Here is a 26,924-nt window from a genome sequence, read left to right as displayed (position 1 = left end):
AACATCCCTTAAAGTAATAGACATGGGACCAAGAGGGAAAACAAAGGTATTATATTCAGAAGACCAAAAACTTAAAGCAATAGGAAAGAGCACTGGGTCAAAAATTGGGGGTTGAAGAGCAATTTCTAATAAATCAGAAATCCTAGCACGATCAAAAATTGCTTTGGTAGGACCATGGCCCACAAGGCGAGCATGCCATCTACGTAAAATAACATTAGATTTAGGCCAAGTGCGAATACCTTTTTCGCGAATCAGCCTCAGCGGTAAAGAGTTCAGGAACGAAGGGCCTTGAGTGTAAGGGAACAACTGGCCCACCGCCACTTGTTCGACGGCTTCGGCGTTGTTGAATAATGGACCCAGATAGAACTTATTGAGTTCGACATTGGCTGGTATAAAGAAGTTCGAATTTACATATGACCGAGTAAGGATTTTCTGGAAATATTCGAAGCTAAAAGAGTCACCAGATTGGGTTTGTGGAGCCACCATTGGGAACGAAATACAGTTTTGTTAAAGTTTGCTTGAGAAACGTAGCAAAGAAGCAAGAAGATGAACAGTAATATTGCAAGAAAGAAGCGCGAAATAATGAGATGTGATTTAGTGGTGCAATGAAATGGCGTGTCTTTGGGGTTTATAAGGGTTTGCAACGTCGCATCTTTTCTGGCTATGGAAGGAAATAATGATTGAAATTCTTGAGAATTTCAAATGTTGCTGGAAAATACAAAATAAATATGTAATTTCAATTTCTTAATTTAAACTTAAACATTTCTTTCGATACTCGTGTACTTGCGCTCCTTAGAGGCATTCTGTTTAGTTCCAATCATAAATTATCGCCAATAAGACACCCCTTTTTGGGACTTTGTCTCAAAAGATTTGTTCCGTGCACAATCGTTTGATCCCTTTTTAATTGTTAGCGACTTCCCGCTCGAAACAAATACAAATAATATTTAGATGGTCAATGTGGAGGATGATTGGATCCCATTTATCATATTGATTAATTTTCGTAAATATAGAGAATTCAGTCCCAATTTTAACTAGTTATAGTTAATGAAAAATTTCGTGAAAAAGAACAAACATTATATATGATTTTATTAAATTAAAGAATCTTCTGATTTTCATTGAATATCTATTTGAATTTTTAATTTCGCATGGTTATTGACCAAGTGATGGTCCAATTGGTCATACCAAACAATAAAATCAAATTGAATTTCTGGTTCAATATAAGATATAATTTAATTATTTAATTTCGAAAAATATGATTAAATATTATATAATAATGTATCATTCAAGTAACAAAACTAATCAATGTTAGGACGTTAGTTATATGGTTTCTTTTAGTCATAAACATTAATTTAAAATGATAAATTCTTCGAAAAATGTGCTATTTCGAGAGCACGTTATATTTTATAGTTTCTCATTTGAAAGCAATATGTCAACATTCTTCGAAAATATTGAAAATTACAATTCATATTTTTCAGAAGCAATCAAATATTATTATAATAAATTATACAAAAATTTAACCTTTAGGAGTAAAAACATAATTTTTGTTAGATCGTATTTAACTACGTGCTTCAGAAGCAAATAAAATTTAACTAAAATATTATTAAATAAATATGTATAAAGACGAATGGACATGTAAAGAATAGAATAATTTATTGTGTGATTTTACATAGAAATAGATTAATATTCTTCTGAAATATTGAAATTGTAATATCATTCTTTTTTGAAGCAATTAAGATTCTTTTAGAATATTAAAATATTGTGCTACTTTAGGAGTATCAACAAACTATTATTTAGAAATATTAACTTTTTCATGAGTATGTTTTATAGCAGGGTATTAATCATTTGCAAAGTTATGCTTCTTCAAGAGCAACAATACAATAAATTATGAATTTAAAGTTTATAAAAAAAAATCTAAAAATATTTAATTAGATTAAAGATAGAAAAAAAATTAAAAATCATCATAAACGTATATATTTTACAAATATAAAGAAAAAAATTAAAGCAAAAAGTACGTAATTTTCTTGTTAACATTAATATGAGACTTACTGCTCGGTTTGGGTTTAAAGACGTGCTTCACGTTACTGTAGATGATTTCATCATTGATTAATGCAAATAAGGAGGTGTTTGAGTCACATTATTTTGATAATAATGTATTTTTGAATAGTGTATTGATAAAAATGTGTGGTTAAGAAATAAGGAATTTTTTTTGATTTGCGTGTAATATTATTTTATTGAAAAATGTGTAGTTGAAATAATGTCAAATTATTATTTAAGAATGTATTTTTTTAGAATAATGTGACTCAAACAGGCCCTAAATGCATACATAGTGTCAATGATTTGGTCTCATCATTGAATTTACGAAAAGTTCACACAAACGCGATATACAAATAGGATATGATATAGACGAGAAATGCGCACAGAATGATCTGGTCGTAGATCTATTTCGCAATCCGTCACTGCCAGATCCGCCACCACAGCCACCTCCACAACACTGCTATCACACAAACACCATCACCACCACCACATAAAACACCACTTCGCGCTCTCTGATAGTAGATCTGCTTCTCAAATACAATCGCTGGATATTCGCTCCTTCTAGGGTGAAATAGATAGAGGATGGGTGATGGGGTTGGACAACGACGACGAGCATCAACAACAAAAAAGTGAGGAGTTCGAGATTGTCGGAGGCGACTGGTTGTGTAGAGAGAATGGAGGGGTGACGTGTTGTGTAGAGAGAAAATGGATAAATGTAGAGAGAAAAGAGTGGGCATTAATCAGGGTTTGTGATGTGCATTGGAATATATATATTTAGTAAAAATATTGATTAAAACAAAATTTTCAATTTTTGAATAATGAAACATTCAACCTAATTTAAGAATACTGAATTTTTAAAGTATGGTGTAATGTAATTTCCACGAACAAATTTGTAAATAAAGGAATTATGACCCAAATTGAATTTGGCAAAATTGACATTTAAGAATTGATTTCAGGCAAACATAATGATTGGCACAAATTGATACAAATTAAAGGTTGTAAAAATCGGCAGAATTGATACAAATTGATAACATGACACGCGTGCGCGCGCACACACACATAATTCACATGTTACCAAATTAATTTTGATACACATGAAAAATGATATGCTTATAAAGAATTACTATCTTCATTAGACTTTGAAGAATTAAGTTGTTGAATAAACTAGAGAAAAAAAGAGAGAAACCAATAAACTTGTATATTTTATTAAGAACCAAATCTCCATATTTATAGGAAATAATTAGGGTTTCAAGGGATACGATAATGATAATGATTATGGTTGCAAGGATATAAAAGTCATTTATAATACTACTACATTTACAACATGCCCTATTGAATGACTATCGATAACTATCTCATCAAGACATTATTTGACAAAAATTTGATGGGACAAAAATGTCAACAAATGAAAAAAATAGTACAAATAATTTGAAATAATAAATTGTTGTGTCGTTAAAATCTTTTTAAGAAAACTCAGTAGGACAAAACTTGATCTATGAAAAAACAGTACATGAGAAATATGACAAGGTCAAAAAGCAGTTCAAGAAAAAATTCAAATGTTCGGAGGAAGAAGAGAAAAAATCAAGTTAAGTTTTGAACAATCAAAGTCAAAATCAAGCTAAGATTGAAGTCACATGGCCCCTTGTCTTGAATACCTGGATAGTGAATTAGAGAATTTTGCAATTTTACAGTCACAAAAGTGTCAACATACTTTGTAGTTTTAAAATTTTATTTCGTAATAATTTTTGTATTTTTATACACGAAATTTATCATACAAATTTTTTGGTACACCCAAATGAGACACTCTTATCCTCTCATCTTTTGATTACATAAGACCTTCAATACATCAATTATGGAAAACGAATAGACAAATAAAATTGTAACTCATCTCTTGTTGAACTCTTTCACGCAACCAAAAGCTTGGTGAAAAAGTCTTATCTGATTCCATCTCCAATGGTGGATCACGCCGCTTATTCGTGAAAGTGGAGAGAATATTCTTCCTATGAAGAATTCTTCGAGCGGATGATAGTCATGAAAAGTGATGTCTGGCTCTCATGATCAAACCCAACAAATAGATGTAGTCATTGAGAAGTTGACAAATCTGCCAGAAGGTAAAGTTTGTTGTACTCATGCATTGATTAGAGTTGCAAAGCCCGATGGTAGAAGACAATTCAAGAAATACGTCTCTTCCAGATTCAAGGACCTGAAAGTTCAACCACACCAACAAAATAAGATATGCTTGACTAGACAGAGATACAAAATGTGTTGCATGAAGCCACTTGACTCTTTATTTGTTCTCCATTCGACCAATAACGCCAGCATATGATTGATGACACATTCCATTGCCTACCATGTTGTAGAGTTTGAATGTGCATCATACCTATAGTTTAATTAAAATTATTTACTTAGGATATTTGTTTTAAGTACGATATTTTTAGAGTATACAAGATATCAAGGTTCATAAAACGTCGATTGAAGACATTACAAAATAATCATCGATGAAAAAAGAATTTGTTGCAAATATACGTAAACTTGCTATATGCACACCTATGATGAAATTTTCAATGAAATTATTCATTATAGTTCTATGTCAGCTATTTTGATCCTAGATATTTAAACATTCATGACCAATTCAAGCCCATAACAAAATTATTAGATGTTGAACTTTAGGTCTCTATTCAATTTTGCTTTCAACTTCTTCTGTTAAAACGATTATTATAATTTATATATATATTTTTTACTTACTGTTGAGATCCAGAAGTAGTAGGACTTTACCGTAATATATGAACATTTTGAATTTTATTGAAAATATATCATTTACTTATGGAAAATTTTCATATCTAAGAAAGTATCTATGACCCATTTCAAATCTAATAAACAAGGTTTAAAACTTTAAAAATTAGACATTATCAGATTTTATTTATGAAATATTTAATTAAACATATATTTTATTATATTAAGATTACAATTCTATACAATTTGGTTACAATTATTGAATTAATTGATTACAAATAAAAAATATTATAGATCACAAATTATTTCATGACCACAAATAAAATTTTTTATAGATCATAATTTGTTCACCAAGTACAAATCAAAAAATGTATAGGTTAAAATTTATTTATTGATCACAAATCACAAATCTTATAAGTCATAACTTATTATACGATTACAAATTATCAAATTATCGATCACAAGTTAACAAATTTTCAGGTCATACATTATTTATTGGTCACAAATTATTTGTTTCATTGATCACATATTACTTAGTGGTCACACATTAACCAATTTATTGGTTATTATCAACTAAATAATTTGTGACACTATTGCCCAGTCACAGCGTCGTCAGAACCACCACCACCTCCTCTTTCCAAAAGCAATCTCAAACAAACCAATACCCACCACTACTTCACTACCACCTCGATGGCAACAACCACCGCTACCACCACCACATCCCTTGCACCATCATAACCACCATTAATATGTTTGACAGCATCGCCACCACCCAAAATCACTGCACAACCACCATGAAATACTACCAACCCCAAAAAACCACCTACAAACACTATCAACTACAGTGGGATCTGAATCTGTATCCGTCGCAACCACCATTATCATACACCATAACTCATATCTCCAACACATAGCCTTAGCCAAATCTTTCACCTCTCGCCAATAGGTATCCAACACTATGTGTAATACCTTTATTAATTGAAATTTAAAAAAAAAAAAAAAAAAAAAAAGATAAAGATAATAGATGGGCAAGCGGTGGATATATATATATATATAATTTGAGCCCTGAAGACATATGTTGACACGTCTCGGTCCCATTACCTTATATTCTGACCATTCTCTCGAATTTACAGGGTTGATTACCTACTCCTCCATCTATGGTCTTACGATTTCACTGCCAAAGGAGTTTCGAACCTACGACCTCTGGGATCAAAGGCCTTTCAACTCGGCTCTGTGTGTGTGTGTGTGTGTGTATCACTACCAAACTAAAACTAATCCATTTGCCTACACATACAAAAACACGTAGAGAGAAACGGAAACAGGGAGAAAGAAAGAGAAGGAAGAAGGAAAAAAAAAAGAGGAGAAAAAGAAAAAGAAAACTCGCTAATGTGTTAGAAAATAAGTTCTTCTACTATTAAGCTTGAATTCTTCGAAGTTAAAGGTACGTAAAAAGTTACTTATGGTCAAGTTATGTTTAATTTTATAGTTGTTAGATTGTTAGACTAAATTCAATTTTATCAAAGGAGTTAAGTATAATAAACTATGAAATTGAGTAAAATGAATGAAAAATTAGTTTTAGCGATTAAAGAGACTTTGAAAATCCCTTAAATATGAAATGATTAAATTTGGGTATTGCTTATTTAAATATTGAAATTACTTAAAATAGTTAATTGTTTATTAAAAAATTATATCATATTTCAGGCGGTGATACGGATATCGAGACAGCTTACCAACCGAGTTCATATTGGCGTACATAGTTCTGTGAGTGGAAAAATATAAATATTTTTTAAAGTATTTATAAATTAAGTATATTTTCAAAATATGTGCAATTATGTATTCGATTATATGATTATTATGGAAATCTCTTTTATTATGATACATGTGGAATCTCAAAGATTATTTATGGCATATTTGTGACTTGGTATGTGAGACATGTGACATTGAGATTTGTTTGGTATGTAAGATATGTAATATTGAGATCGACCAGAAAAGTACTCATGATTATATACTTCTTCTAGTTTACAGAGGGGCATTGGCCGTGTTCTATCCTACACAGAGGGGTCTTGACCTTGTGCATATAGTTCATAGAGGGGCCTTGGCCGTATTCTGGAATTGATTACCAGAGTTTTTGAGACCGACTTTCGTTCACAAGTGGCGAAAGTTCATAACCCGTGGGACGGATTACAGATTTTAGTTAGATGGTACATTTTTGGTGAATTTTTCAGTACATTTGATATGATGAGATTATAGCATGATTACCCAGCTTATGTTTATATATCATGACTTGAGATGATATTTTACCACGTTATGTGAATGTCTCACATTTTGACTCTAATTATATGATGTTATCTTGCGAGTTATTCAATGATATGAACTCGATTTTCGATAAAATTGTGAAATTGAAAAAGTATAATTATTTTCGAATTTCTCCACTCATTGAGCTATCAACTCATATATTTTCACGTAATTTTTCCTTCAGATAGCAATTGATTCTTATTAGCTGGAAGAGTCTAATGATTTCGAAATGAGAGCCACACGACATGTTGAGTATTACCAATAGCCACTTCCAATTCATCCTTTCCATCAAATTCAAAAATTTCCTGAGCTAAGCAATCAATCACATCAATAGCATAGACAGGGTTATCATCAGTGGGAAATTTCATGGCATCATAAATGTTAAATTTGATTATTTCATCATCAATTTCCATAGTAAGTGTGCCACTATGTACATCTATTTTAGTTTTGGGGGTCTTTAAAAATGGTCTTCTTAACAAGATGGGAGCATTTCGATCACCGTTTTCCATGTTAAGCACATAAAAATCAGCAGGAAAAATCAATTCGTTAACTTGTACAAGCACATCCTCAATCACACCCTTAGGGTGAGCATTAGATCTATCAGCCAATTGAATTACTATTCCAGTTTTATTCAAAGGTCCTAGTTTCAAAGAAGCATAAATAGCATATGGCATAACATTTATAGAGGCTCCTAAGTCATGCATAGCTTTCTCAAATCTAGTTTCGCCTATTGTACAAGGAATAGTGGACATACCTGGATCCTTGCACTTTGCAGGTAGTTTTCTTTGAATAACCGCTGAAACATTTTCCCCAACTCTAACTTTTTCATATCCCTTGAGTTTTGTTTTCTCTTAATTGTACACAAGTCCTTTAAAAACTTAGCATATCGAGGTATTTGTTTAATAGCATCTAATAATGGTATATTTACTTCATATCTACGAAAGGTTTCATAAAGATCTTTACTTTGTTCATCCTTCCTAGATTCTACTAATGCTTGAGGGAAATGTGAGTATTATGCCCTAGGTCCAATCAACTTTGAACATAAATACTTTTAATATATATAATTAATGCAATTAAATGGCAGATCTATTATTTAATTAATAGACAATTAAATAAATAATAGAGTCCATAGATTCAAATTTTCGCAATTTGTTAATAGCAAGGAGTTGTGATTGTGAGATACAAATTACATTTGATTGAATCTTAAATCGTCCGTGGTCGTAAGTAATAACGAGATATGGATATCGTTGTTACGGATAGACCATCACGTGTGACATTTCTTACTTGTGAAGTAAGTAGATGAACACACAAACTAAAGTGTGGTTACACTTAAATGAACACATGGATGTTTTGTTATAGAACAAAATATTGGAGACCCGCCAAGAGATTCTACATGGATAACTACATGAGTGTCAGTGGTTAATCTCTAACGTTCGGTAGTGAAACTAGTCCTTTGACTTGAGGTCGTCATGGTACCTTATATGAGGCCGATCATACTTTGGCGGTGTTGGATGTTGCTCTGAAAAGGGCCGCTAATACGACATCGTTCGGGTACGTCAAGAATCATGTGAAGGTTGTGATTGACTAATAAAGGATTCGTCACTCTTAGATAGTAGGAGATTATGATTTGCGTTTCATTCAATTAAGTCGATGATGAAATCCTTGGCCAAGGTGTACTCATAAGTTGAAAAGGAGTTTTCGACTTATATTGACTTAATAGTGGAGTGAAAGATATAATCGATAATCGAGATTGACACACTTCCATATTTCGTAATTGATCGGATCATATTGATGAAGGGATTATAGTTTCATGGTAAACGAACGAATTTGGTTTTATCATACCACGTGACATTTTCCGTCACATGCATTGCCCTGACACATTGCTAGATGTCAATCAGGAACGGCGAGTGTGAATTGACGATAAATTAAAAGGGTGTTTTAATTTATCAATTTCGATTAGATCAAAATAATATTTCACTTCATTAGGTATCGTGGTCGGGAACCTAATGGGTCGCACACAAAAGAGAATTGGAAGATTGAAAATTGCCAATTAGTTAATTTAACAATCGTTGGATAAATTAATTAATTGGATTTGTTATTTATATTCCCGAATTAATTAATTCACGGACCGGGTTTAATTAAATGGATTAATTAAATAATGGACTGGACCGGGCCGAGCCCGTTTGAGTTTATATAAATACATAGCTAAGGTTTGAGGTCCATATAGTTTTCATTATTCTTGCTGGCACAAGAGAAAAAACTCTGGTATCTGCAATCTTATTCTTTGTGTGGATTACCGTTGGAGGTTGGACAATTGGATAACTGTGGGACGCAGATTCAAGATTGCTGGAACGAAAAGAAAAGCAAAAGGTTTGCAGAATTCTTCAAAGGTACAATCTTTATCACGATTTCTATCTAAACACAAAGGGATCCTCAGTGGGAATCGAAATAATTTTAATTTTCCGCTGTGCATGTATAAGTAAATTCCCAACAGTGGTATCAGAGCCTACTTTGTGTTTGACAGAAATTGTTTTGCATGTTGGAACAATTAAATCTTAATTGTTTTTCTTGTTTTAGCTATTAAGGAAATAAATAATTTTTCATGTTCAAAATTAGATTTTGAATAGAATTTATTTTTTGGGATTGGAATAATATATGAAATCTGATACTGAAAATAAAATAATTAAATAAATAAATGGTTGGGAAGGAGACTGCCGTTGGCAGGTTTGGGCGGCCCGCCTACCCACTGGATGAAGAGCAACCGCGACAGGCGCCACTGAGCGTGAAGCAGTGGCTTTCGGCAGCAATGAGGAATGGGCGGCGATAAAACGCAAGAAAGAAAGAAGAAAGGGTGAATTCTCTAGGGTTGTTACAGACAATTTTTTTGGGGCGTTTGGAGGCGGGGCCTCGTTTGTAATTTCTGAAATTACAGGCCCCCGCCCGTAAATATGGTTTTAGGGGTCAAATTATCATTTTAATTGAGGGTCATTTTTGGCAATACTTCATATTAAGGACCCCTTCCTGCAATTATGTAAAAGGGGTCAATCTGCAATTTTAAATGAAGGGGTCAGTCATGCAAATTTTGTAATTGTGCGGCCTTCTGTGAAATTTTGAAACTTGGGCCAATTTGCAAATTTTTATTTTATTTATGAGTTTTATCCTAAATTAAAATCTTAATTCAATTTATGTTAGAATTGGATTCTAATTTAGTGTTTAATTAAAATTTGATTTTAATTAAATTTTTCACCCAAATATGTTATTGAAGTTAGAATTGGATTCTAATTTGATTTTAATTAAATTGTCTCGCCCTAAATTTCTTCTTGGAATTAGAGTTATACTCTAATTTGGTATTTAATTAAAATATGATTTTGATTAAATAAATTCACCCTTAATTATTGGAATTAGAGTTAGACTCTAATTTTGTTATTTAATTAAAATTTGATTTTGATTAAATTCCACCGTCTTAAATTTTGAAATTAGAGTTTGACTCTGATTTGATTTTTAATTAAAATTTGATTTTAATTAAATAATCCCGCCATATAATTGTTGAATTAGAGTTGGACTCTAATTTGTTATTTAATTAAAATTTGATTTTAATTAAATATTTTCGCTAATTAAATAATCGATTAATATGATTAATTAATTATTTAATTGTTCCGATCCATTTGTCTAAAAGAGTTTAGACGACTTAATTGCTAGAAACTTGAAACTAGTTTGCATATAATATTAGATATTATATAGGTATACATTTATGTGATGAATTTATTATTAGTGGACGATTATGGACTCGATCATATGGATGTGTTGAATGGTTAAATTTTTATTATTATTATTTTTATGGGCCTGCGAGCTCTTAATTGTTTTGGGTTTGCGAGCCCGTTATTATTATTATTTTTATGGGCCTGCGAGCTCTTAATCATTTTGGACCTGCGAATTCGTTATTATTATTATTATTTCTATGGGTCTGCGAGTCCAATTTCATTTAGGCCTACGTGCCAACTAGTATAGAATACATATTGCAACTGAACTAATTGAAGGGACAGGAAGAAGAGGAGACCATGGAGATGGTGCATTGATACTGTTCAATGCTATACCCCCTAGGAATTGACCAACTAGTCTTCCTTATGGCTCGGGAAGACTAGATAGTAAAAGTCCATTATCGTCCACACTATTATATGTTATATATATTTATTTGCATGGTAGATGTATAATAATATATATATATATCTATATATATATATTATTGTTACGATGAGACATTTCAATGCAAAATCCCTCCATAAAATATTAAGTCACATTTGTAATCGCCTTCCATCATTATAGTGAAAAATCAGAGTCCCAAATCATCTCAACTTGTTGAGTACACTCAAAGCTGGTCTATTAGAGATATGTTTGACAATATGAAATATTTGATATTTCTGAATGACGGGTTTGACGTAACTAAAAATTATCTTTTGTTGAGTACACTCAATGAGATAAATTTTAGAGGCATGTTAAGCTAACATATAAGATGTGTGAAAACAAAGAGTTGTTAGCTAAATGATCTGGGAGTTGTATGAATATACAATTGATAATACTATCTACCCAAATGTTATATTAAGGCTTGTTGAGTACACTCAAGGTCTTAATATAATAGATGGGATCCCAACCCACTGGGAGTCAAGTATGGACTCCATAAATTTATGTAAGAGGGTCATAAATTTTATTTAAACGGTGGGAGCATAATTAATTTAATAAAAGTCCATGCTAAATTAATTGATGCATTATATATATATATTATTCTTTTCCTTTCGTCATTTACATTTATATTGAATCGTGAGTAACCATATGTTTTGAATGGCATACTAGATGCGAACAACCAAACTATATTTTCTTAATTGACACCGCAATTTGAGAATTGTTCTCATGCATGAGAAAATTGGTCATGTCCTTGAGTAGCTCTTTCCAGAGACACCTGCTGATGACTCGATTAAAGAAGAGGTGACTACTGTAGTAAACGCAGTGATGACAATAGTACTGCAACGTATGTGATACTTGCAACTATGTCACTGAGTTACAAAAGCGACTTGAGAGTATAGATATTAACACATAATTCTTCACTACAAAGAGTTGTATGATAATAATCGTGTGTGGAAGGATATGATACTTCCAAACAACTATACCGGTGCAAAATGACAGAGTAATCTCCAATCGATACTTAGACACTGAAGATGATTGACGTTGAGAAATGTCTCAATTGAGTTCAATCATAAACCATGAACTAAGTAGTGACTTGGTTCTGCAATCTCTGTCAAAGAAAGCTATTCATAACTAATTATGAATTTAACGTGAATAAGTTTGAATGCACAATTATTGAGTTGCTTAACATGTTTAAAACTGTTAAGCCCAACATCGAAGTTAGTAGTGGGCAAGCCATTGATTCTTCTAAAGATATTAAGAGAAAGTCTAAAGGGGCTTTGTAAAAGCGTCCAATATGGTTAAGACCGTCAAAGCGAAGGACAATACCAAATCTAATGACCCTTGATTTCATTATAGAATGAAAGGTCGTTGGAAGGAATATTGCATGACTTACGTCTACTTCACGAGTTTCTTAGGTATTTGATACTAGATGTAAATCCCATATTTATACAAATATGGAGAAACTAAAAAGAAGTAGACCACTACAAAAGGGAGAAGTTGACATACACGTTGGAGATGAGCAAAGGTTGCTGCATTGCCTGTATGAATATACTTCTTGCCATTGCCTTTTGGTTTAGTATTGAAATTAAAGAAACGTCGCTTTATACCAACCATAACTGGAACATTAAAATAAATGTCATGTTCCGACATGAACTATTTTAATGTTAAGGACAATAGTTGTTCTTGTTTATTTGATAAAAATCCTAATGGCTATGGTAAATTACAAAACGACGTTTATAATCTTTAATACTAAGGATTCTATAATAAGTATAGAAATTATAAGGCATAAATACGATAATCTAATTATTATCTAAATCTGGCATGGCGGACTTTGTCATATAGATGAAAAGCAATTCCAAAGTTACATAGAGATGTATACTTAGGATTAATTGATTTTGACAAGTACAAATTATGCATGTCTGACACAATGACCAAATCTTCTTTTACTTGAAAAGAAGAAAGTCAGCATAATTACTGGTCTAATGTATAGTGATGCATATGGACTCGTATCAATTTATGTCAGGTAATGTTTCTCGCATTTCATCAATGATCATGTATACTTGATGAAAATTCAAACATGAAACTCTTGAAAAGTTCAACGGATTCAAACTAGAAGTAAAGAAACAAATAGGTAAAGACACCCTCACATTAAGATTCGATCAAGTGAGAGTATTTTAAAGATAAAATCTAGATTATCTAAGGGAGAATGAGATTCTCTTGCTGTGGACTCCTTCATATACACTGCAGTATGGTGGTATATCTAAAAGGAGGAATCGTTAATTATTAGATATAATATGATTAATAACAAGCCATGCAAATCTTCCAAAATTGTTTTGGAGTCATACATTGATTACAGTGTGCAACACACTAAATCATGTCCCATCTAAATTGGTTAACAGAACTCCATACGAGTTATGGAAAGGCAATAATCCCAGTTTATCTTATATGAAAGCTTGGGGCCATGACGCTTATTTGAAGTTCCTTGAATCGGATAAATTTGACACTAAATTCGATAAATACGTATTTGTGGGGATATTCAAAGCAAACGTTTGAATATTAATTCTATTATCATGAAAAAAATCTTCGTTTCACGATATATCGTCTTCTTAGAGAAAATGTTTACTCTAGGAGAGGACAGTGGGAGTAAAATAGAATTTGAAAGAGTTCAAGAGTCCACAGATATAGTTAACAAAGTAGATAAATCCGAGTTTGATCCCATATCTGATATGGGACATACTTTGGATCAGGAGGTAAAGACTCTTGAGGACATGACAACTCTATGTGAATCTAGTAGGATCATTCGACCTTCAAGAAGGTGCGAATCCATGATCATCAATCAGGTATTAGTGATCTAGGATAATGAACCTGCTAGTTGCAACAAAATAAAGTCAAGTGTTGACTTAAAAGAGACAGCAAGAGGCCATGATACTCGAGATGAACTCAGAGTATGTGAACAAGGTTTGCACCTTGGTCGAGCCTCCTGATGGAATAAAACCCATAAGGTTTTGTAAATAGTTTACAAGGGAAGGGTCGATGTGGATGTGAATATCCATATATACAAAGCAAGGCTAAAAGCAAAGGTTAAGTGTTGACCTTGGTGAAACCTTTCTCCTGTGGCCTTGTTGAAGTCCATTTGGGTTTTATTTGTAATAGTTGCATATCGTAACTAAAGGTTAAGATAAGTCTCTATGGAGCTGAAATCTTCGATTTGATGAAAAAAGTCAAAGTGTTTGATTTTATCAAATTTGAAGACGAATTGTGTGTTTACAAGAAGATAGTGGGAGCATTATCGTATTCCTAATATTATAGAAAACGACATCCCTATGTTTCAATCGTTGAAATAATGGTTGTTAAAAGATTTATTCATGAATGATATGGGATAAGCAACTTGATCTATAGAGGTAGATCTAGAAGATTGCTTAACTCATCCCAATTTACATAGATGAAATCTTGAGAAGATTTCATATGGAGAAACTGGTTTACTCTTAAGCGGTATGTTGGAAAGGTTCCAAACGTGAAGCAACCGTTGATTCAATAGTAGAAACCTAATACATGATTACTTCAGAAGTAGCAGAGAGTTGCAATCTGGATCATGATGTTCATAAATGAACTTGGAGTAGTTCCTGATATTGTTGATCACATACCATTGTATTGTGATAACAATAGAGCCATTGCGAAAGCAAGGGAATTAAGGTTTCATCAATGATCCAAACATGTATTAAGGCGGTATAATCTCATCGGAGAGATAATACATAGAAATGATGTAAAGAGAAGAACAAATTCTCACATTTAACAATATTGTAGATCCACTGATAAAGAGTTGTCGTAGCATAAACATGATCGTCATGTAGACTTATGATATTGGATACATAAGTGATTGGATCTAGTACCAGTGGGAGTTTGTAAGTATTATGCCCTAGGTCCAATCAATTTTGGACATAAATACTTTTGATATATATAATTAATGCAATAAAACGGTAGATCTATTATTTAATTAATAGACAATTAAATAAATAATAGAGTCCGTAGATTCAAATCTTCGTAATTTGTTAATCATAAGGAGTTGTGATTGTGAGATACAAATTACATTTGATTGAATCTTAAATCGTCCGTGGTCCTAAGTAATAACGATATACGGATGTCGTTGTTATGGACAGACCATCATGTGTGGCATTTCTTACTTGTGAAGTAAGTAGCCGATCTTACAAGCTAAAGTGTGGTGACACTTAAATGAACACGTGGATGTTTTGTTATAGAACAAAATATTGGAGACCCGTCGAGAGATTCCACATGGATAACTATATGAGTGTCAGTGGTTAATCTCTAAATATATGGCTAGGGTTTGAGGTTCATATAGTTTTCATTATTCTTGCTGGCACAAGAGAGAAAATCCTGGTAACTGTAATCTTATTCTCTGTGTGGATCACCATTGGAGGCTGGACAATTGGACAGCTGTGGGACGCAGATTCAAGATTGTTGGAACGAAAAGAAAAGCAAAAGGTTTGTAGAATTCTTCAAAGGTACAATCTTTATCACGATTTCTATCTAAACACAAAGGGATCCTCTGTGGGAATCGAAATAATTTTAATTTTTCGCCGTGCATGTATAAGTAGATTCCCAACAGGAAATGGGTACCGATTTATAATCAGGGAGAGGGGGCAACATACTCTTAGATTTACCATCGTCGTTGGGGACATTCTTCTATGTAGTCACTTCTTTCTCCTTTTCTTGCTCTGATGATGAATGAACTGCTTTCATTGAAATTTCAACCTCTTTGCCACTCCTCAATAAAACTGCGCTTGCATTTTTCCTTGGATTTACTACTATTTGAGAAGGTAGTTTTTCTGAGCTTTGTGATTCCAGTCGATTGATTGCTGTTGCCATTTGAACCATTTGATTCTCCAAGATTTGAATACTCGCCTTTGCCTCATGTTGGAATTGTTTTGTTTCCTGTTGAAATTGTAAAGTGTTAGTGGCCAGAGACTTAACAATATCCTCTAAAGACATACCAGAGTTAGAAGATTGGCCCCGTTGTTGTCTAGGAGGGTATGGCTACTTGAATTGTTGAAAGCTTTGGCGATTTTGGGTTGTGGGCTGGTTTGATTGTGGATTCCCATAGCTAAGATTGGGGGTGGTCCCTCCATCCTTGGTTGTATGTCTTTGAAAATGGATCATAGTTCCTTTGGGGTTGTCCTGGAAAGCCACCGGCTGCATTAACTTGTTCATTGGGGTTTTCTTGGAAAGTTTGGCACATGTCAATGGGATGTCTTGCTACTGAACAAATTCCACACGCCTTTGCTATTTGCATAGTACCTATCACCATCTGTCGAACAAGAGTAGGTAGACTCAAAATTTGTTGTTCAAGAGATGAGATATTTACCTCATTGACACTTTTAGAAGGAGTGTCAAGTCTAGTACCGAATTGTTGAGAATTGGCTGCCATGTTCGCAATTAAGTTTCTAGCGCCCTTAGGAGTTTTATCCACCAATACTCCTCCACTTGCAGCATCAACTATACTTCGTTCCGTGGGTAGAAGGCCTTCATAGAAATATTGGATGAGAAGTTGTTCACTGATTTGATGATGGGGGCAACTTGCACACAGTTTCTTGAAGCGCTCCCAATATTCGTGTAGAGATTCACCGTTGTCCTGCCTTACTCCACAAATTTATTTTCTAATATTTGCTGCCCTTGAAGCTAGAAAGTATTTTTCTAGAAATAGCCTCTTCATTTCATTCCATATGGTGATACTTCCATAAGGTAGATAAGAGAGCCAATCCTTTGTTGAATCCTTCAATGAAAATAGGAAAGCCCTCAATTTAATTTGCTCCTCAGTAACTCCTGTAGGTTTCATGCTTGTACAGACCACATGAAACTCCTTTAGATGTTTGTGGGGACCTTCACCTGCAATGCCATAAAAAGTGGACAAGAGATGAATTAGTCCAGATTTAAGTTCAAAAGTAGTAGCAGCATCTAGAGTAGGAAAAGTAATGCATAAAGGTTGATGAATTAAATTTGGGGTTGCAAGCTCCTTCAATGTCCTATTTCTATCCATGACGTCATTTTCTTCTAAATCAAATTCACTTACAAATAGGATGTTCGGGTTGAGATCGTTTTCTTCAAGATTCTGCTGAGTGTCACTCCATAACCTATACGAAGTTCTTTCAATTTTCGAATCGTACTGCAAATTACCTTGATTACAAGATCTAGTTATGGTCATAAACAATCAAAGAAACTAAAAATTAGGAAATAAAAAAAAAATTGCACCTTTTTTTTTTAAGAATGAAATGAACAAAGAAAAAGCACAAAAATAAACTAATTCACTCCTCGGCAACGACGCCAACATTTGGCGCGTGCTGTCGCAGGCACTCCAAATTAAAACCTATACTCCTCAAAACAAATGTAGTAGTAGAAGTAAGGGTCGATCTCACGAAGAGCGTTTAGTCTGTCTTTTATGCTAAATTAACTAAAAGGTGGTTTTTGGTTTTGAAACAAACAATTATTAAAAATATCAATTAATGTAAACGCAAATTATCGAATTAAATGAAATCAATAGAATGAACCATGGTCTAAGTCAACATCCACCATTGGAGATTTACAATTTGTCATTTATCCACAAATAATTATTAATTCATACTTTTAATATTCATTGTTGGAAAATAATTTCGCATTCGAAACAATTTCCTATTTCTCCTTACTTTTAATTAATTAGAAACAAGTGATCTAATTAATCCTCATTACCAAACAATCCTAGACAAGGATAAGTTTAATTTGATAATGACTTTTCGAATTAGAGAAATCAATGAACTAGATAACACAAACCAATCGTTTGCATTTAACCTAGATAAATGTTCTTCCTAAGATTTAATAATTTCCCGAAGCAGCAAATTACTAATCATAGTTGCTTCACAAGTTAAATTAATTAAACAATTACGAATTTGATGTTTAACTTAGCTATAGATTGAAACGCATGATAAACTAATGGATCCTTTTAATAATCAAACATAACAATCATGAAATTAAGCATAGAAGAATATTCAATACTAAAAATATAAATTAAACAATGAAAATTAGGCGGATCTCACAGTTGAAAACGATTCCATGGCTTCAATATCCTTCGACCAAGAGAGAAATTAGTTGTAAATCATCAATTCTAAGAACAAAATAGAGTAGAAGGGAATGTGGGTGTTCTTTGCCTCCAAGAATACGTAGAATATAAGATTTTTTTAGGCCAGAAAGGAGATTCCCCTCGTCCTGGTGTCTTTAAGTACATATATGATGTTAAAAATATTGTTTCCATGTAGAATTTTATCAGAATAAGGAAACTGGCCCGTCACAGAAATTTTGGCCCTTGCTCATGCGCCATATATTTCATTGCCTGTGCACCATTGGCTGACTTTGTTCTCAGATTGGAGAAAAAGAGGTGGTGCGCGCGCGCGCCATTGTTTGCCCCTGCGCGCGCATTGTGTTACAAGCATCATCACTAGATAACTCTTAATAATTTGATCATAACTTTCTCTTACAAACTCCAATTGAGGTGATTCAAAGTGCATTGAAAATATGACTTAAAGAATTACAATTCTCTCTGAAATAAAAAATTTCCAATTCGATTGTTTGCTACTCGAAAAATGGCTCTCAAATTGAGGCTAAAAATTCGGCGCATAACTTCTTCGACTGGAATTTGATTTGTGACAATGTTTCAACATTATTTCATTCTTTTGACCTCCAATTGCATCCAATTGATGTCATATGATCTTCAATCATCGTTTTGTGATCCAAATCAATTACTGTTTGTTTACACTTTAGTCCCCAAACTTAGGAATTCCTTCATTTTCGCACTTTTTCGTTCTTTTCTTCCAGATCCATATTTTCCATCCATTTACAACCTAAACCAAAATATAAGGGTACTGAGTACATTTATGCGTTAATTAATCAAAAAAATTGCAAGTATTAATGGATATAAAACACGACATTTTATGTCTTATCAGTCCTATAAACACACTAGAGCAAGCAAAACATTACAGTCTCTAGTCCAACATTCCTGTAGTCGTGTTGTTTAACATATGTTTCGCGCGGGTAGTCGTTAACAATTAAAAAGGAATCAGACGATTGTGTAAGGAACAAACCTCTTGAGACAAAGTCCCAAAAAGGGGTGTTTTATTGACGATGACTTTACAATTGGAACTAGACAGAATGCCTCTAAGGGGCGCAAGCACACGAGTACTAAAAAGAAATATTCAAGTCTAAACTAAGAAATTGAAATTACATATTCTCTGTTTGAGAGTGTTTGATTCGGGGTCTTTTTGCTCTATGTCTTTTTTTCTTTTGTATCCCCTTGATGATTTCTTCGTGATCAACCGCTTAGAAACTGTTTGATTGCTTTATAACTACCCACTTTCTTTATGGTGGCTTACTTGTCGTGGAACTACCGTCTCTAACTGCTGCTGCTACTCTTTGTCGTTCAACCGTCTTCAACTGAACTCCTTGAATCTTGGAACGTTATAAGATTACTTGATAACTGCTTCAATAATTGCACTTCTGGATAACCATAACATCTTATGTTTGCTAAGATCCTGGGCGATTCGAAGGTTTGGGTGAGAACAAGGTCATAGCTCTGGGCGACTGTAAGGCACTTCATTCGCTCAGATTTTGGGCGTCTTGTAAGCTTGAACGACGATGTTATCATGTTCGTGGGCTTCCACTGCATTCATTAATAACCCTATTTGAGCCTTTATCCTGAATTGCCCAGTTGGGCTTCATTCTTTGGGTTATTTGATTTGGGTATTTCCCAATTGGGCTTCATTCCTTGGGCTATTTGATTTGGGCTGCACTTTTAGTATGTCAACAATTACCTCCAATATGGCAGAATTAATACCAATTATTAATCTTTGCCATATTTACTTTGTGTTTCCTAGCAACATTTGAAATTCCCAAGAATTTTAATCATTATTTCCTTCCATAGCCTGAAAAAGTGCGATGCTACAAACCCTTATAAACCCCAAAGACACCCCATTTCGTTGTACCACTAAATCACGTCTCATTATTTCGCGCTTCTTTCTCGCCATACCACTGTTCATTTTCTTGCTTCTCTACTACGTTTCTCGAGCAAATTTAACAAAACTGTATTTCGTTCCTAATGGCTGCTTCACAAACTCAATCTAACGACTCTTTTAGCTTCGAAGATTTCCAGAAAATCCTCACTCGGCCATATGTAAATCTGAACTTTCTTGCACCAGCCAATGCCGAACTTAATGAGTTCTATCTGGGTCCTTCATTCACCAACGCCAAAGCCGTCGAACAAGTGGCGGTGGGCCAACTGTTCCCTTGTACTCAAGGCCCTCCATTCCTGAACTCTTTGCCGCTAAGGCCGATTCGCGAAAAAGGTATTCGCACTTGGCCTAAATCTGATATTGTTTTCTGTAGATGACATGCTCGCCTTGTGGGCCATGGTCCTACCAAGGCAATTTTTGATCGTACTAAGATTTCTAATATTAGAAATCTCTCTTCAACCCCCAATTTATGACCCTGCACTTTTTCCTATTGCTTTAAGTTTTTGGTCTTCTGAATATAATACTTTTGTTTTCCCTCTTGGTCCCATGTCAATTACTTTAAGGGATGTTGGGGCCCTGATAAATCTTCCACCTTTGGGCGACCCCATTTTCCCTGGTATTTTGATTTTCGGTGTTGCCCCAAAATTTGACAAAAAACTCACTGAGTCCTATTCAAGCCTGCAAAGCTGTTATAATCACTCAAACATTGAGCCTTCCCATGCTGAGCGTGTGGCTTTTTTTCAGATTTGGCTTTGTAAATACATTCTGTGTGTGCCCAGTTTGAAGCCTTCTATGAGCTATTTACCCATAGCGCACGAATTGGCGTATGATAGGCCTTTGAATTTGTGCTCCTTCTTTTTTGGTTGCCCTCTATAGAGGCATGACTTCTCTTCAACTTCAATTGAAGAATGGTATATCTCCCACTGGCAGTGGGCTTCTTTGGTTCACTCAACTGTGGTTGAGAGCCTATTTTCCATGATTTGGTACTCTATCCATGTCCCTTCATTCTGCTAGCTGTTATGGGCTAGCCATTGACCCATTGAGCCCTGTAAATATGTCCAGAAGGGGCATTTTTTCATTCTTTTATACTTTAAATTCAATTCCTTCCTTCTTTCCCTTTCCTGCTCATTTAACTCCAGATTATGTACAACCTTCATCCACCCTGAACAGTGCGAGCGTCTCTCTGCTCGTTTGGGTTCAGTTTTTGACTGGGAGGGAGTTGTTCCATGATATTTTAACTGGAACCAATGCCAAAGCTGGGGTTGAAATATACGCTCCCCAATTTTTTGCTCGCCAACTTAGTTTTGGCCAAACTTGGCCTGTTCCCCTTGTTATTCAAAAAATTTGATAGACCGCTTTTACACCATTAATAAGGCAGATGCACAAGTTATAGATGCTCGCAATATGCTTTTGACGAGTAACTTTTCATTAGCCCCCTTCAATCCTAGCCGTGCCGTTCACCCCCTTTTTGAACAACTCTGGCCATCAGTGAAGCGCAGATTATTTGCAACTGATGTCAATCATACTTTCCATTCACTGGATCAGCCGAACATTCCTTTCACTTCTCCAATTTTGGTCACCCCTGTGTCTATTAGGAATCCTTCCTCCCCTGCTTGTGCTAAACAATCTGTTCGTCCCTCTACTTCTCTACCTGTCAAACCTACTACAGCTAAGAGTGCCCCAAGCTGCAAATGGCTAGCTTCAGCATCTCCCGTTTTGGAGGAGGATGATGATGACACTCCTCTCATCACCACTAGAAATGTAATTGAATTATGTTTACTCATAAGCATACCTTTCTATGTGCTAATGGTTTTCCTGAATTTCTCAGAAAAGTTCAGCTTCTCCTTTGAAGGCTTTGGTGTTGGCAGCTCCTGCTCCATCATCCTCTGCTAGAGCTGCTTCGTCCAAACCAGCTGATGAAGGGATTACGCTTAAAGAGAAACCTTCAATCCCAGAACCTTCATCACAACCAATGGACGAGCCACCTCCTTCCCAGGGCGCCGACCCCCCGAACGTCGAACCAGAAGGTAATACATTTTTTGATGTTTTACCTTTGCTTGTGCTATTGGTTTCTGATTTGTTGCTTCTTTAATCATGCAGAGGCTCCCATGGGTCTACCCGTTGTGGTAGAGTCTTCTCGTCCAGACAAGGGTAAGTTTCTACAGATGGTGGGGGGCCACAGGTGGTGGAGCCAACTGGTGATATGCCACCTCCTAAGATTGTTGATGAGGTAACCTTTTGCTTCACTTTTATTTTCACTTTGTTTATTGTAGCGAAAATCTTTAATGTTGGCATTTTTCTTTGCAGGATGTTGATGAGATTGTGCGTTCCATCCAGGACTTGTTCACTTCCTGGGGGCAAGTCAAGACGTCTCGCCCTGCTACAACCGGTCGTCCTTCTGCTTCTTCAGAGGAAGATATGAAGTTCCTCAAGCAGTCGATATTTGAGTATGTATCTTTTATGGACATGGATATCGGTCAGGCTAGTGCTGCCAAATATAAGGATAAACTTGAGCATAGAGTGCGAAGTTAGCGCAAGCACTGACATTTCCGTCGCTCAATATTTCTGCTAATTTTAAAGCGACGTTGAAAGTTGTCCACTCTGACATCCTCTCTTTGCTGGCCAAAAATGTTGAACTGAAGGCCAAGAGTACTCAATATTTTCGCGTTGCATCTGAAAGAGAGTCTTTGCTTCGGGAGATCAACAAAGCTGAGGACGAATTGAAAGAAATCTCTTCCGAAGTTATGATTGAAGACTCTTTGATGACCAGTTTGGCTGCACAGATGAAGGAACTTCAAGCAAGGATGGATGACTGCAAGGCGAGAATGGCTGTTAAAAAGCGTAATGCTTCTCAAGGAATTGAGCGAACCAAGTCTTTGGTCTAGCAGTACAAGAAGCTGGAGGTTGATGATGATTTTGTAGTTGAATTGAATGTCACTTCTTCTCAGCAGAACGAGGATTGGGGAAGACTTAGGGAAAGAATTCGTTTGGTCTGGGGCGAATTGTAATTAAGATATCTAATGCCTTAACTTTTCTTTTTGTAACTTTGTATTAACTTTCCTCTTGTAACCTCGTATTGATAGCCATTACCAATTTTGAATGTAACAGCAGCCATTGTCGTTAATGAACGACTAATTTGTCTTCTTGTGTATTTATTGACGTTTGTCCTTAATCGTCAACCCCCAAGCATTTAACTGCTTTATGATAAGATTCATGTACATTCTCTTTTGGTATTTCTGTCTCTTTTTCCAAGACTTTGGGCCACTTGACTCTAATTACTAGGCACGAATGTGGCTGTTCATATTCTGTCTCTTCACCTTCACGCCCCTATAAATGCATGTATATGTCGCACTTTTCATTTTCATTTCCATTCTTTTCTTCAAAAACTAATTTGCTGCCATCGTTTGGCATCTGAACGATCGATCCAAAATTTTTGTCTTCCATAGAAATGGATCATTTGATCCGCCCATTTTGTCGCCTATTTTGATGTCACCTTTGGTATGGGAGATATAGGAAATATTCTTTGGCCAGCGAAGTTTTTCCCATCGTCTCCATGTTCTTTACAATGAGCTCAATGATGGAAGACAATATTTGAGGATGCCTGTCAAGCCTCCTTACTTGCTGAGAGTGCTTCTCAGTCTCTTTGCCCGTTATTGCAGCGATGCATTTAGGTAGGCGATGTGAGGGTGCTTCTCTTCCCTTCTGCTTGCTGAGAGTGCTTCTCGGCTTCTCTGCTTGCCTTTGCAGCAGTGCGATCAGGATGGCAATCAAGGCCAGTTCACCCTCTTACTTGGCGATCGACCGAGAGATTAGTTTGCTCTCAATTGTAGCTTATAGAGCATTTAGTATTTTATATCATGCAACTTTGTAATGAACGTTTGATAATAAAGGAATTTGTTTGAATTGGCCCTTTTTTATCTACGATCGTTCAACGCGATTTGATTACGCTTTTATTTGTTCACTTTCCCATAAGGAAGGAACATATTTTTTTAAATATTTGTCATTAATGTACCTCATGTGCTTGGTGCCATCTAAATCTTCCAAATGATAGGCTCCATTAGACAGCACACTATTTACTTTATATGGTACTTCCCAATTGGGCGATCACTTGCCATACTTTGGATCCTTGCTATCCAAAGGTAGTATTGTTTTCTAAACCAATTCGCACAGGTTGAACGACTTGGCTATAACTTTTTTATTATAAAACTTAGCCATCCTTCGTTTTTGAACTTGCAATCTATTTAGGACGTCCAACTTTAATTTGTCCAACTCCATTAAGTTTTGAACTAGTGATTCGGTATACTCATCATCACTTAACTTATCGATTGCACGTTGATTTCCATCGGCAAAACGGCCTCCTGTCCATAAGTAAGTTGGAAAGGAGTAATTTTGGTACTTGATCAAGGCGATGTCCTATAAGCCCATAAGGCCTTGTTTAGACATTCGTGCCAATTTATGGCATTTTCATCTATCATTTTCTTTATGATATTTTTTAGAATCTTATTAGAAGATTTTGCCTGTCCGTTGGATTGAGTGTAATATAGTGTGGAGTTTACTAATTTAACCCCAAACTCGCTCAAGAATTTATTCACTTGATCTCCATTTAAAGAAGTTTCGTGATCTACCATCAAAGTTTGTGAAATTCCAAATCTATAAATAATATGATCGGATAAATTCTATAACACTCTTTTGGGTGATCTCCTTTAAAGGTATCGCTTCTACCCACTTAGTGAAAAAATCAGTTGCAACTATAACGAAGGTATGTTGCTTGGACGATGGGGGATAAATCTTCCCTATTAGGTCTATCACCCAACCTTTAAATGGCCAAGGCTTGATAATAGGTGCCATCTCTCGTGCTGGTGCTCTTTGTATTGGACCATGCTTTTGGCATGCTAGACAACTCTTTGCATACTGAACGCATGATTCTCCCATCTTGGGACAAAAATATCCATTCCTAATAATTAACCATCTCATCCTTTGGCCAGCTTGATGAGCTCCACATATCCCTTCGTGCACTTCAGCCATGATCGTCCTGGCTTCTTGCAAACTTACACATTTTAGCAATATACCATCAGAGTGTTTCTTAGACAACTCTTCATCTATCAGTGCATATTTTAGCAAACGCAACTTCATTTTTTTACTATTTCCTTTATTAGATTCTTTAAGGAACCTTTGAATCTCTGCCCTCCAATCTATTGCATCTCCATCTTATATGCAATGAATTTCAATCGTTCTCGCCCTTCTTTGGACTACGGGCAATATTGTTCTATACTCATAAGTAGACTTCCAATTTAAAATCTTTGAGTACCCTAAGGCCATCTGGGCCAACTCATTTGCCACGTCATTATATATCCTATTAACGCATTGAAGCTCCACTTGGTTGAATTCTTCCAACAACTCTTAGGCGATTTCATATTGACTTATAATGGAATCACTTTGGCATTTAAAATCACCAATCAATTGGTGAATTACCAATTGAGAATCGCCTCTAACGATCACATTCTTTATCCCCATATCTATCATTAATTTTAGGCCATTATTAAGGCTTCATATTCGGCTTAATTGTTGGTGCACATCCTATGCGAACTTATAACAAATCCCTAAAGGATTTATCAATGTTATTCCTACTCCTGCACCTTTAGAGGTTTTTGACCCATCGAAATATAAAACCTAAGGTTTTAATTTGAAAGAATTGATTTCTAAATCAATTTCTTCAGGCATGTCAAGGCATGGATGATCGGCTACAAAGTTAGCCAAAGCCTGATTTTTGATTGCCTTTTGAGGTATGTTTTGTATTTCGAATTCCGATAATGCTAATGTCCAAAGGCCTACCATTTGGTGCAAAATAGGACGAGAGAACATATACTTAACCAAATTTACTCTAGAAATCAAATAAACGGTTACAGGCCATAAATAAGCCCTTAATTTTGTACATGTGAAATACAATGCAAGACATAATTTTTCAATGACAGAGTAATTACATTCACATTTTGTTAACCGTCTACTCAAGTAGTAAATCGCTCTTTCTTCTTCTTACGCGACCATTCCAGCTATCGATTCTTGTTCAGCCGATATATATACTTTCATTGGTCGTCCTTGGATTGGTGACACCAACACTAGTGGATTTGATAAATATGTCTTTAGGCTTTCAAAAGCCTTTTGATACTTTTCTTTCCAGACGAATTCGTCCTGATTTTTCAACTTTAAAAGTGGCGAAAAAAGCTTTAGTTCGCCTTGCACAGTTAGAAATAAAGCGTCTTAAAAAATTTACTTGGTCTAGAAACCTTTGCAATTCTTTTTTGTTGCTAGGTGGTTTGGCCTCTAAAATGGCCTTCGCTTTATTTTTATCAAGTTCAATCCCCCTTTTATGTACTAAGAAACCAAGAAAGTTTCCTGCATTAACACCAAATGCACATTTCAAGGGATTCAATTTTAGTTTACATTGCTTCATTCGCTCAAATGAACATCTCAATTGTTCAAAATGGTCTCCTTCTTTAATGGATTTGACCACTATATCATCTACATACACCTCAACAAAATTGCCTATCATATCATGAAAAATCAGGTTCATCGCCCTTTGACAAGTTGTACTTGCATTTTTCAGGCCGAAAGGCATAACTACCCATTCAAAACATC

The 26,924-nt window shown here is 34.9% G+C and overlaps 1 pseudogene; it reads right to left on the bottom strand.

The window, feature by feature from the left end:
- Nucleotides 1-5,438: 5,438 nt before the first annotated feature.
- On the bottom strand, nucleotides 5,439-20,303 carry LOC111377585 (annotated as a pseudogene).
- Between the last annotated feature and the right edge of the window lie 6,621 nt (nucleotides 20,304-26,924).

This window comes from Olea europaea, chromosome 3, assembly GCF_002742605.1.
Source record: "Olea europaea var. sylvestris chromosome 3, O_europaea_v1, whole genome shotgun sequence".
Lineage (NCBI taxonomy): Eukaryota > Viridiplantae > Streptophyta > Magnoliopsida > Lamiales > Oleaceae > Olea > Olea europaea.
The sequence above is the reverse complement of the archived record's forward strand: the minus strand, read 5'-3'. Positions and strand labels throughout refer to the sequence as shown.